We start from the raw sequence: 14,180 nt of genomic DNA on the forward strand, positions 1-14,180 counted from the left end.
CCGTTCCACAAACTCAAAATCAACAAAAATATCATTTTCACTTGAAAGGATTCCAATGTTAGAAAAGGTGCAAATTGTCTGTCTTTTACATAATTAATCCATAAAACCATTTTTTTCTTGAATGCCTTTATTTTGTCGTAGGCATCAAGAACAGTTAAAAAATTTCCCTGATGGGAGAGATTTAGTTCATTTAATTTTGAAAAAATGTTTGAAAGATAGGATAATGTTGATAACCATGCTTCGTCAGCAAGGAGCGATGTAAAATTAGAATTACGTTCATTTATAAATAATAAAACTTTGTGCCTTAATTGAAATGACCTTGTTAGTACTTTCCCCTGAAAGCCAGTGAATTTCAGAATGAAGCAAAAGTTGTGTATATTCACTGCCCATTTCATCGCAGAGTACTGAAAATAATCTGTTATTTAATGGTTGAGCGTTAATAAAATTAACTAGCTTGACAGCGTTATATAGCACAGTTTTAAATTCTGGTGGGATTCCTTTGAAGGCTAACTCTTCTCTATGTATGCAATGCACCCAATTCATATCCAGAGCTACTTCTTTGACCTTAGAAGCAACCCCACTATGCCTGACTGTAAGAATGCGAGCTTCATCCAAACAGAAGCCTATGCATTTTTCCAACTGGATCCCTTTGTGTACTATGTAATTATTGAGAGTGTGAATTATTTCTTCTCCAGTTGTTCGGGATGACAAAGTTCTACAAAACAGAATATCATCATGAATGTTGTTATAAAGCACATATCTGATGTAGCATATTAACTGCTCATCGTTTGTAACATCAGTAGTCTCGTATATTTGTAACGCATAATAAGAGCGCTTCTTAACTCTTTCAATTAACTGAGATTCTATGTCACCTGCCATATGATTAATTCTGCGACCGACACTGTCATTTGAAAGAGGAATCACATCTTTTAATAACTTGCTACTCTTTTATAGCTGGAAGTAGTAAATTTTCCCCGATAGAAAAAGGTTTCCCTGTTTTCACTATGCACAAACTTAAGAGATAGGATGCTTCCAGTGCTTTGCTATTAATGGAACCCATGGCCGAAACTATATCTTTCCCGTGATTTAATGTCCCTAAGCGTCGCTGAAAAAATTCAATTGGCTTATTTTTCACATCACAATGTTTAGTTTCTGAATGTTGTCGGAGTTTCGCAGGTTTCATTCACTCGTTCAACAACACTTCATACATTGAGGTTTCTGTTCACTTTCATCTCCACACCAAGTAAACCCGAATTCTAAATATGAACTGTTATATTTCTTACTGTATTTTTTCTTTGAACTGCTTATTTCTTCTACTTTAATAGTATCAGATTTACTGGCCGTTATAACATGTGTATTACAATTAGGGTTAGTATTACCTGTTCCATTTGCTCTTTTTTTCAAAGTCCTAGTTCTAAGCACTTTTCCATTATTAAAAAAACGTTTCCGAAAAATATATAAATATATAAATACTGGGGTTAACTCACAACACACTTTGTTCAAGTATCACTTAGTACTTCAGAAGATATATTGAGCTTTGGTTGAAGGAAACCTACAATAATAAAAATCTATACACAACAAGCAATTGGTTGAAATGTTGATAACACATGTTCACTTCAAATCTGACAAAATAGCAAGGGAAGGCGGAAGCAATAAACTATATTGTTTTTCACTTTACCCCTCTTTTATTATTCGTCATTCTGCATCTACAAATTTAGTGGCAGAATGACGAATAATAAAAGAGTGGTGAAATGAAGTGATGAGAGTGGTGGGGTGCTTAAGGGTCAAAGCTGTATAACCGAGAGGAGACCTCCACATAGCCTTTAAAGAAATGCGGAGAACCGACCAGGGCTTCTGACCTAATGTCCAATCCTCACCTTCTCATGGTGCACCCTGTTGGGTATCTACTTTGATACTGAACGAACGAGGATGGGCTGGCAATTTGGGATTTAGCCGACCAAATTGTATTCTTATTGGTTAAACCAAAATAAAAAATGATGGTACAACATGACAAAATTTCATGCCTGCTGGGGCGTCGCCCGGTTAAACAAGGCCCCCGTTGTTTTCGCCAGGGAACCAGGGCGAACAGCGAAAAGTCAGCTACTGGAACAAATCTAAAAACAAACCCCAACTCAACATCACCAGAGTTAAAGATCGGTACTATCAACATAAGAAGCCTGAATGGCAAAGAAATGGAGCTAGCTGAGGAATTAGATAAGTACCAGATCGACATAATAGGGGTGACTGAAACAAAAAAGACCAAAACTGGTGAGATCTTTCTGAGCAATAAATACAAAATGTTATATTCAGGCAATAACAATCAAGGAAAAGAAGGAGTAGCCATAGTATTCAACACAAAATACGAGGCTAATCTTCTTGAATGGCAGTCAGTCTCAAGTAGAGTAATGTGGGCAAATATGAGAATGGGGAACTGGACAATGAGACTTATTTGTGCCTATGGTCCCACAGAAGGTTCTACTAAGGTAGAAGTGGAGAAATTTTTTGAGGCTTTAGAAAAAGCAACTGACACAATGAAAAAGGAAAAGTTGGTCCTTGTTGGGGATCTAAATAGTAGAGTAGGAAATGATTGTGAGACATACAAAAATATTTTGGGAAAATTTGGAGAAAAGAGCAAAGCTAATAATAATGGCAAATATCTGTTGGATTTCTGCTCAGGACATGGACTGGTTATTACTAACACCATGTTCCAACATAAAAATGTGCACAAATTCACATGGAGAGAAGAGGCTAGGAATAAGAAAAGTCTCATTGACTATGTTATTGTTGATAGTGATGTTTTCTCCCTGGTGCAGGACACCAGAGTGTACAGAGGATTTGAAATTGGAAGTGATCACTATTTAGTCTTGAGCAGGATAAAATTGAATTTCATATTGAAAAGAATAACATGTAAGAAAGTTTTAAAGCGAATAAAAGTTGAGCAGCTCTCAGATGTAAACTGTAGACTAAAATACAGAAATATTATTGAAAAGAAAATGAAAGAGTTTGAGAACAGGAATCAAACCTTGGAGATTCAGTGGCAAACTCTGAAGGAAACATTGATTGATTCTGCCAGAGAGGCATGTGGTGAGGTTGTGTGCAAAGATAAAAAAAATCAGAACTCCCTGGTGGACACAGGAAGTTAAAGAGGCAGTGAAGGAAAAGAAGAAAGCATATCAAAGTTCCTGGCAAATAAGTCAGCTTTTACTCTTACAGAATACAGAGACAAATGTAAGAAAGCTAAACAGTGTGTAAAACTAGCTAAACAAAAGTCATGGGAGGACTTTGGCAAGAATATAGAAAATAAATATCAAGAAGGTGGCAAAATATTCTGGAGGTTGTTGAAGAAGCTTAGGAATGGAGGAAAGAGTGCTGTAAAAGGAATTAGAGATGATAAAGGTGAAATGAAAACAGGAGAAAAAGATATCCTTGAGAAATGGAGTAATTACTTTGAAAAACTGCTAAATGAAACAAGCAGTGATGACAGCACAGTGATAAAAAACACTGACCAGGCATGCAGTCAGGAATACATATCCATACTTGAAGTAGAAAAAGCCATCAAAGGCTTGAAATGTGGAAAGGCAGCAGGAGTAGATGATATTCGACCAGAAATGCTGAAGTATGGTGGTATAAGAGTCTTACAGTGGCTGCACTGCATAGTTCAGAAAGCCTGGACAGAGGGACGAATTCCCGATGATTGGAGTAGAGCTCTCATAGTACCCATATATAAAAAGGGAAATAAAACTGAATGTGAGAATTACAGAGGTATTTCCCTACTGAGTGTTCCTGGCAAGATCTATGCAAGTATACTTGAGAAACGGTTGAGAAGAATTGTGGAAGAAAAGCTTGGTGAAGAACAAGCTGGATTCAGGCCAAATAGAGGCTGTCAGGATCAGATCTTCACTTTACGACAAATAGTCGAGAAAGCATGGGAACATAACAAAGATCTGTATTTAAGTTTTGTCGATTTGGAAAAGGCATATGACAAGGTGCCAAGAGAGAAGCTATTCATTACGCTGCAGTTATATGGTGTCAATGGGGCATTATATCAAGCAATACTTAGTCTTTATTTGAGTTGTGAGTCAGCAGTTAGAATTGAAGGAAGTACAGGAAGATATTTTAATGTTAAATCTGGTGTGAGACAAGGATGTACATTATCCCCTCTGTTATTCATTATCTATATGGATCACATTATGAAGGAATGTGGTATTAAACCTGATATCAAAATTGGTGATGTTAATGTCAGCTCTTTGCTTTATGCGGATGATGTTATACTTCTAAATAAATCCGCTACAAGTCTGCAAGATTCTCTGACTAAATTGAATAGCTGTTGTAATAGATATGGTATGAAGGTCAGCAATAAAAATACAAAGACAATGAAAATAGGCAGAATCATTGAAAATGTCAACTGTGTTGTGAATGGAGAACCTGTGGAACAAGTAAAACATTTCAGCTACTTAGGCACAATTTTTACTGAAGATGGTAAACTAAATATAGAAATAGACAACAGAATCAGCAAAGCTGGTATCGTGGGAAGTCAATTGAATAAATTCATATGGAATAAGAAAGAAATTAGTCGGAGCACTAAATTAGCTGTATACAAGACTGTGTTCAAACCAATTTTAACTTATGGATCTGAGAGCTGGGTCAGAAGTAAAACACTTGACCAAAGACTAGAGACCGCAGATATGAGAGTCCTGAGAAAGATTAGAGGCGTGAACAGATGGCATCAATGGCAATATCATATTAAAATGAGGATATTAGGAAAGAACTTGACATTGTCAGCATCCAGGAATGCGTTAGCAGAGCTAATCTCAGATGGTATGGTCACTTAAATAGAATGGGAGAGGAAAGATTAGCAAAACAAGTGTTCTATGCCAGGTTGGCAGGAAAACGATCCAGAGGAAGACCAAGATATAGGTGGATTGATACGGTACAAAGTGCCTTAGACGATAGAAATATAAGATCTGATAATGTTGGAGTCTTGACAAGTAACAGACTGATTTGGAGGAAAATTGTAGATAGGAAGTTAGTAATGATGTAATTTTTTCATGTAGTACTGTCATATCCTGTACACCCCTTGAGGGTACATGGCAGGAATTTGATGATGATGATGATGATGATGGTGAAATGAAAAACAAGTTTTATTGCTTCCACCTTTGAACATTCTGACTCTATCTGCTGGATTTTTGAAGGCTCCATTTGATTTCAATAATTTTTACTTACTTATTCAATTTTAATTTATTTTGTTTGGATAATTAAAAAATATATATTTAATTAATTAATTTAAGTCTGCCTGCGGACCACCTGTCCCATCATCGCGGACCACCGGTTGAGAAACACTGGTCTAGAGGAGTTACAAACCTTCCTGGATCATTTCAATAATCGTCACCAGAACATCAAATTCACATCAGAACTCGAGATGAACGCCGTACTCACCTTTTTGGATTTAAAGATCACTAGGATTATCTCAAATTTTCAAAAAACAACTCACTCAGATAGATACTTGCATGCTTCGTCTCATCACTTCTCTCCGCAGAAACTTGGTATTATTTAATAAGAGATCAGGCGAGATCTCTTATTTCAGAAGAAGATCTTCAAATAGAACATAACCACCTCAAAAAGCACATTCTTGAACAAAATCTGTTCACCTCGAAGCATCACTAAACGTCTATATCCACGTCTCCAACCTCAGCAAGAAGATAACTCCAATCATATCACACACATTCAATTGCTGTTCATAAGTTCTCTATCACCAAAACTGGCAAAAATTATGAAGAAATTTAACATTAAAACTTACTTCACCATCCTTACCAAAACTTCATGATTTCCTGAGTCAACCCTAACCAAAACACAACCAACTTCAGTTTTCAGGAGTGTATAAAATCATCTGCAGCTGCGAAAAATCTTATTATTGACAAACCGTTAAGTCTGTCTCGCTACGTCTTGAGGAACATCATTGTGACATCTCTTACAAGAGAATCCGTTCAAGCTCCCTCTCCAGTCATGTTTTATCCCCGCTAACTCTAATCTAGAAGAGTGTCAACACCAGATACACTGGAATCTCACGACCAATATCCATAAATGCAGTGATGAGCTAGAGAGATGTATCTTAGAATCAAAAGAAATAGTTCTGGACCCATCACACATGAACAGTAATTTAAGCTACAGCTTATCTGACTTTCACAGCGCAGTAATTCAGTTTTGGCGCTCTGGAGTCAGTTGCCACTCACTTATGCTTCACGTTAGACCTGCCATGCAGACACCAGTTCAAATTTGACTGTTGCTATTCCTAATTTGTTTATATGAGAAGTCCATTTTTTATCTTGTTATTTTTTCTAGTTTTTTGTAATTATTTATACACCCGAAGAAGTCGGCGTTCCGAAGAAATTAGTCATGTTTTATTAAAGTTTTTATCATACCTTTCTCGATGTTCCTAGTCAGTATAATTATTTTTTAAAATGTTTACAACCCGAGTTAATACAAGTTACAATATATGTATGTATATACATATGTGTGTTTATGTGTGAAAGAATGATCATTGACTCAGTTAACGTGCATATTTTTTAAAACGAATTAAATGACTAAAACCAAGATTTAAGTAAAAAGGTTTTAATATTAAAACACGACTAGTTTCGGCTTGTAACTTCGTCAGGTGACATTATAAAAGAAAGAAAAAACACTGAAGCTTAAATAAACTATGAACAACATAGAGAGCTATACATAATTGACATTAAAACATTGTGGTTGTATTTAAAGCTGTTCTTTCGTTTGTAGTATTGTTGGGAAAGTGCGTGCTAGTAGCATCTCGTGAACGCCAGTACATGATTACAGCTGAATGACTATCTGGGAGGTTGTAGCTCAAGTTATTATTTAGATGAACAGGATTGAATTCCTTAGATTCCACTATTTTTCTCTCTAGTTCATCATTGCAACGGAAGATGTTAGTAGATTTTTCCCAGCAGACTGTGTGACTTTGGCTTTCATCATTAGGATTAGCCGAGTAAAGGATATGACTTGATAATGCACTGGCTCGCTGTCTCTTGTAAATAATGTCCCTCATGTGTTCTTCCATATGCTATTTGACAGATTTGTCTGTCTGCCCAAAATAAGGAATATCACAATCACACAATATTTTATATGCACCAGGGTATTTAAGATGATGATGATGACAAGGTTTTGTGTGGCTTATTACGAAACGGATTTTTGAAAGTGGAGTGAACAAAGTTCTGATATTGTATTTTCTTAGAACTTATGATGATATATATATATATATATATATATATATATATATATATATATCATCATCAGCCATTATGAATCCACTGCTGGATGAAGGCCTTTCCAAGATTACTCCAAAACTGTCTGTCCAAGGCTCTCCTTTCCCAAGTCACTCCTGCAAATCTGATGATATCATCAATTTGCTGTGATTTAGGTCAGTGTCGTGGTCGTTTTATCTGTCTTGGAATCCAATCCACTTCTTTTTTTGTCCATCGTTGATCTCGTCTTCGAGCAATATGCCCAGCCTATTGCCACTTCAGATGTTTCACTCTTCCTATGACATCAGAGTCTTTGGTTTGGTTTGGTTTCTTATTCACATATTCATCCACATATTGTCAGCTTGGTTGGCCCAGTGGTTAGGGTATCCGCTCTCCAGCCAAATGGCTGCGCCTTCGAATCCTGCCGCAGACATGGATGTTTGTGATCATCAGTGAAAACATTAGTGGTGGTGGATGGTAGATGGGGTTGTAGTTGGTGGATTGAGTAGTGGATACACAAAGTTGGAGAGTAGATACCCTCCATTGATGAGTCCATGGAGGTGTCATGTAATAATAATAATTCCTTTTGTGATCCCGTCTTGTGATACCAAACATACTTCTTTCCATACTAAATTGTGTTGTTCTTAATTTTTGAATTTCCTTTGCCTTTAGTGTCCATATTTCACAGCCATATGCAGTGGTGGCTGGTGAAAATTATAAGTGGGGAGTGCTGCATATACAATATAAGAAAAATAATTCATTTTTTCCTAATCAGTGACCAATTTATTAATAAGTAAATTGACATATATTCACCCCGATATTTGTTTGCACTTGTCACTGCACATAACAAGTGAATCTGACACTGCTTAACGAGCAGTCGCTACAGGTAAATTGTATGCTTGAGCATGTTATTTCTGTGAGATTCAAAACTTTTGGCAAAAATATTTCATCCTCACCACAAACGCACACCAATAATAAAAGTTTTGTATCTTACAGAAATAACATGTGCAAGTATACAAATTTATCTGTAGCAACAATGAGCTCAATGAGCAGTGTCGGATTCACTTGTTACGTGCAGTGACAAGTGTAAATGAATATCGGCGAGTCTAGCCGCAACTGACCGAAAGTGATAATTCTGACACTGCGTTAGATTGCAGTGCATTTGTTTCGTAATCTGAAGCGTTAATCCAAGAATTCCAATTATTAACTATTCAGTCAATGTTGAAATATAAGCTGTAACCTTTAACGTTGTATTGCATTTATATAATGTAAGCATTGTTAGTATTTATTAGCACAAACAAAATTTAATTTTTCCGTTTTTTTTCCTGGGGGGGGGCTGTAGTGTCGCAGTGCTTATGTACAAGCCGCCACTGGCCATATGTCAATATAGGAAGAATACATTGATTAAAATCTTTTCTGTTCAGGCATAATGGTAGTTGGCTTTTGAATATTGAATGTAATTTTCCAAATGCTGGAAACACAAGCATCGTGCATCTTTTAATTTTGTTCCATTGTTGTCCTAAGTATATGTAATGATCTATATGTTTAATTTCATCATTATTCATTTTTATTATTTTTGGTTGGACATAGCTATTGAGCATAATTTGAGTCTTCTTTAGGTTTATCTTTAGGCCAGCTGTTATGGTAGCAATTTGGGGTTCATGGATACGAGGCTGTGATTCATGCACAATTGAAGTAAAGATAACTATGTCATCTGCAAAGCATCTGAACACACACACACACATACAGTTGGGTCTCTTTTTATGTGGTAGATACATTCCACAGAAAACCACATATAAAAAATCGCACAAAAAAAGGCCTAAAGTTATGTTGAAAAATTAGGGATACATTCCATAATTTTCTAAAACCGAAGCAATGAATTAAAATAAATCCTAAAATTGCATAAAAAAGTTTATGAAAATTCAGGAAAATAAGAATGCCTAAGTTTGTTTTAAAGCTTTATTCGTTTAATTTTATTGAAAAGTAACAATTTTTTTTTTTTTTTACATTTTGTCATCAGAATTATCATCGCTATTAGACCACATTTGGCAATGTTTGCGAACTGGTGCAAAATCACTTTCATCACCAGAAGAGATAGCCAGCGCATCAGATCTGTATGGTAAAGGCAATGGTTCTTCACAAACAGAATTAGCTTCACCCCTGTTCTGTGCTGATTTGTTTCTTCTGACAATGTAATCTGTGATTAAACTTTGCGATGATGATTTCATTAATTCTTTATACAGCTCGCGATATCCAGACATACAGTTCTTCAGCTCACGTTGGAATTTAAAGGCTCGTTCAGAATTTGTGTCATTAACAAGAAAATAATTTTCCAATTTATTGCACAGTTCAAAACTTCAAATTATATTTGCAGTCAGGGGGGACAGGCTTTTCTTCTGCATCACTATCGTTTTCTGGATCTTCAACGATATCCAATAATATCATCGTCACTTAAGGCATTATCCACAAGCAATCCGTCTACATCGTTCTGGCTAAATGTATCAAAACCTTCTCCACCAATTTCATGTGCCAAAGTAATGATTTCAGCTGATAATGTAGATGTTTGCATGGTTGCACTGTTTGCAACACATTCAGGCCAAGCTGCTTTCCAGCAGGCATTTAAACTTTGTGGTCTTATTTCAGCGATAGCAGATGCAACATGATTTAAACAGTCAAAAATAGAAATTTTTTTCCAAACGTCAGTTACTGTTAACGATTCATTTTCTAGTTTATTCAATATAAATTGAAAAGTGTGCTTAACGTAATATTTTTTAAAAGTAGCAATTATGCCTTGATCTAATGACTGAATAATGCTTGTTGTATTGGGTGGAAAAAACACTACCTGCACATTTGGATGTTTTAAATGTGAATGACTTGGTGCATTGTCAACAATTAATAAAACTTTAAAATTTAGAGCTTTTTGCTTCATATATGTTTCCACTTCTTGTACAAAGCAATATTGAACCATTCAGTATATACAGCAGTTGTTACCCAGGCCTTTTGTATTAGCCATCCAATGTACCGGCAGCTGTTTTAGATCTTTGCCTTTTAGAGCACGTGGTCTTAGAAATCGATTTACTAGGAGGGGTTTCAGCATTTGATTTCCTGATGCATTGCTACAAAGTAACAACGTCACTCGATCTTTGCTTGCTTTAAACTCACTTGCTTTTTTCTTAGACTTTGCGATGTAAGTTTGACTAGGCATTTTCTTCCAAAACAATCCTATTTCGTCAGCGTGACTTGATTGGGACAATATCCACCATCTTCAATAATTTTGGTTAACTTCTCTTGAAACTTTTTGGCCGCTGCTGTAACCTTGCCTGTAATCTTCACATTATGAAGTGCATTCCTTTTAAAAACCCGGTTAACCATCATTTGCTAGTCAAATTCTTTATCAGCCTGGGAAGCGGAAGTAGACGGCTCCAATTGTTTCATCTGTTCATAAAACCGAAGAGCTTTTTGTTTAATTAAATAACCACTTATAGGAATTCTTCTTTGAGTTAATTCTTCAATCCAAATTACGAGCGCTCATTCTGTGTTTTCTAATAAAGCATCTCTTGAGTACGATGATAATTTGGCACTTAGTTTTGTGCCAGAAATGACAGATTTTCTTATCACAACTTCATTCTTTTTAATTGCTCGTATAGTAGATTTGCCTAAATTAAAATGTTTACTAATTGCCGTAGATCCCTCTCCTTTTGCTAAGCGATCTAAAATTGCAATTTTCATTTCCAAAGAAATTGATTTTCTTTGTTACTTTTTTTTCTCATTGGGCCAAATTAAATCTTTAAAATAACAATTAGCAAAATTTAGACTTTCGATAATAAAAAGACAAACACTTACTCACATGCAAAATTAAACTTCACTAACACTCGCTGCTTACATGTTATCACGTTCGCCAGAATGTGCTGCAACATGCTTTTCACTATGTACCATGGCGAAGAACAAATTGGTCAATGACACGCAAAATCACGTGCTTTATAGGTAAAATTTTCCAACTGTTATACAAGCAAAATAGTTACCACTTTAAAAACTGCTATGATCATAAAAGAGAAGTTAATTTTCTGCCGTGTGATAATAAACAACTCATCCCACAATACGGATTGATTACCCCAAGGTTTCCCAAAAATGGTGTTCCGCGAGAAGTCTCGTGGAATTTGTCATTTTAGTATTCTAAGCATTTTTCATGAATAAATATGTTATAGTAGAAATATTCTGAGGAGAATAACATTCGTGAATATGTCGAAAAGCTCAGACCTAGAACATCTAAATAACATCTGTGTAGCAAATGTTAGTGATGACCAAGCCGTGTATTTTTAAACGTGGAAGTATTCATGAATTATTGTTAATTTTCACACATTGAAACCTTTCAACATTCGGGAAAGGGAATACCACTGTTTATGACCAGTCATAAAAATTGCCTGTGAGCCGATTACAACAATGTGTGGCGTATCCTCTATTCTCAAAACTGAATGAAATAACATCTGTGTTGCAAATGTTAGTGACCGATCAGCAAGGAAGTATAAAGAAAATTTATCCACTGAAATTGAAGATCAAGGTAGTCTGTATCCGATTCTAAGATTTAGTAATACTGAATACTTTCTTCACAAATCCGCATTGTAGGGTGAAAGCGCTTGTTTCGAAACCATAGTGCTGTGATTTTTTAAAAGTAATAGGCCTACAGATTTAAATTTTAATATGAATAAGAGACAAAGGTCTTTGTTTAATTTTGGTGTTAAGAAATCTCTTATTGAAGGTGTTTGTGGTGCAACAGATAGTGATTCATCCACCTCCAGCCTACAAATTAATCTCCAGGATGTACAAAAGGAGGGGAAAACTATCAGCACACAGGAGAAAAAGTCTGCATTCGCTCGTAAGTTCTTATAATAATATTATAAATTTTTGGTGATCAGAATGGGATTTGTTAATGAAAATCAACACAAATTAATTTAATGATGTTTATGTTTAATTAATTATTAATTAATAATAATCAGCTAAATTAACAATTAATTGTTAATTAATACATTACAAAATAACCAAGGTTATGATTAAGAAGAAAAGCCAAACGCTATTTTTTCTGGCGAAGTTGATAAATTAAGGGGATAAAAATCCTTTATTGTTTTTCAGCCAGCATACGAAACTCTAAGATCGAAGACTACAATCTACGCGTTTCATGCCGACGAACTATCGGCGAATCCAAGTGTAGGTGACCACTTGGTAGTACCACACCAAGGCAACTCGATGCAAAGGTGGAGCAAGATCCCTCACTATTCTTGATATTTTCTCATAATGTAAAAACACACAGCTCCTAGGAGATGTAATTCTGCTTTACATTATGAGGAGAGGCCACTACCCTGACCGGTTTCAACCTTTTTTGAGGTCTCATCAGTGAAGAACTTAAATACCTTTGCTATACGAATGCCAGAAAGGTGTGCCACTATATTGTATTATAACATATTATAATTAAGAAGGAAAGCCAAACAGTACTACCAAGTGGTCACTTATGCTTGGATTCGCCGATAGTTCGTCGGCATGAAACGCGTAAATCGTAGTCTTCGATCTTAGAGTTTCGCATACTGGCTGAAAAACAATAAGGGATTTTTATCCCCTTAATTTATCAACTTCGCCAGAAAAAATAGCCGTTTGGCTTTTCTTCTTAATTATAATATGTTATAATACAATATAGTGGCACCCCTTTATGGCATTCGTATGGCTAAAAACTTTGATATCATCTAGGTCTAGCTACTCACTGATGAGACCTCAAAAAAGGTTGAAAGGTCTTCAATCTTAGAGTTTCGCATACTGGCTGAAAAACAATAAGGGATTTTTATCCCCTTAATTTAAAATAATCAAGGTGTTCCATGAAAATTTCAGGATTTGTGAAGTGTTCCATCCTAGGAAAAGTTTGAGAAACGCTGGATTACCCTATTATCAGAATAGATTCTCCTTCTGTTGACATGCGCAGAAGTGTCGAAAGGTCTCGTATCTGTGTGCATACTATACCGCATAACTTCAAATTCGCATAAAAAGAGACCCGAGTGTATATATATATATTCACATGAAATATGTGAATTCATGTGAAATATATTTACATCTGAGCTACTTGTATATAGAGACTAATGACTTCATATCACTTGCCTTAGTATGTATCCGATAATACAAAGTGCACCCCCCTTAAATGCATGTATAATGCAATGCATAATGGGAAGGGCCACTACCCAGACCGGTTTCGACCTTTATTGAGGTCGCTTCAGTGGGAGCCAAACCAGGGAGAGATACCAAGGTTGAAGTAATGCAGAAGTCATATATATCTCATATACAGGTAAACAAAGAGTGCTTGACCTTCTTAATAAAAATCTCTGGAATGGAGAAAGATGTAAAAAGTTTTTTTACCTTGGGTGTAAAATATGTTAAAGATACTAAGGCAAGTGATATGATACTAAGACAAATGATATGAAATCATTAGCTTCTGTATACATGTAGCTCAGACCAGAATATATTTCACACACAAAACTTTGTTTTGCTTACTTGGGAAAAGGATTAAAACCAAGTATAAAATTTCTTGGTATCTTTAACGTATTTACACCCAAGGTAAAAAACTTTCTATATATATATATAGAGAGAGAGAGAGAGAGAGAGAGAAAGTATTCAGGATTATCTGTAATCAATAGTTATTCTAAAATCAATATGGGTATAATCTGGTTATTCATTAATTTCCTGATATGTACTATCAATGGGTATATAGGTACTATGACAGTACTACATGATTAAGTTTACATTTTTACTATTCTTCTGTCAACAATTTTCCTCCAAATTAGTCTACCACTTGTTGTGATAGACTAAAGCTGTGGTTGAGAATTACTCCTTTAAATATGGAACTTATAACATCTGAGGAAGATTTTTATGGTAATACCAATATATCAC

General features: G+C 35.5%; 1 protein-coding gene across 4 annotated transcripts in view; it reads left to right on the forward strand.

The window, feature by feature from the left end:
- LOC150105170 (uncharacterized) overlaps positions 1 to 14,180 on the forward strand; it is a 127,401-nt gene that overhangs the window by 87,221 nt on the left and 26,000 nt on the right. The gene's annotated exons all lie outside the window — the stretch shown is intronic.

The sequence above is a fragment of the Typopeltis vanoorti genome, chromosome 7 (assembly GCF_054136105.1).
Source record: "Typopeltis vanoorti isolate ZY-2024b chromosome 7, IOZ_Tvanoo_1.0, whole genome shotgun sequence".
Taxonomy (NCBI): Eukaryota; Metazoa; Arthropoda; class Arachnida; order Uropygi; family Thelyphonidae; genus Typopeltis; species Typopeltis vanoorti.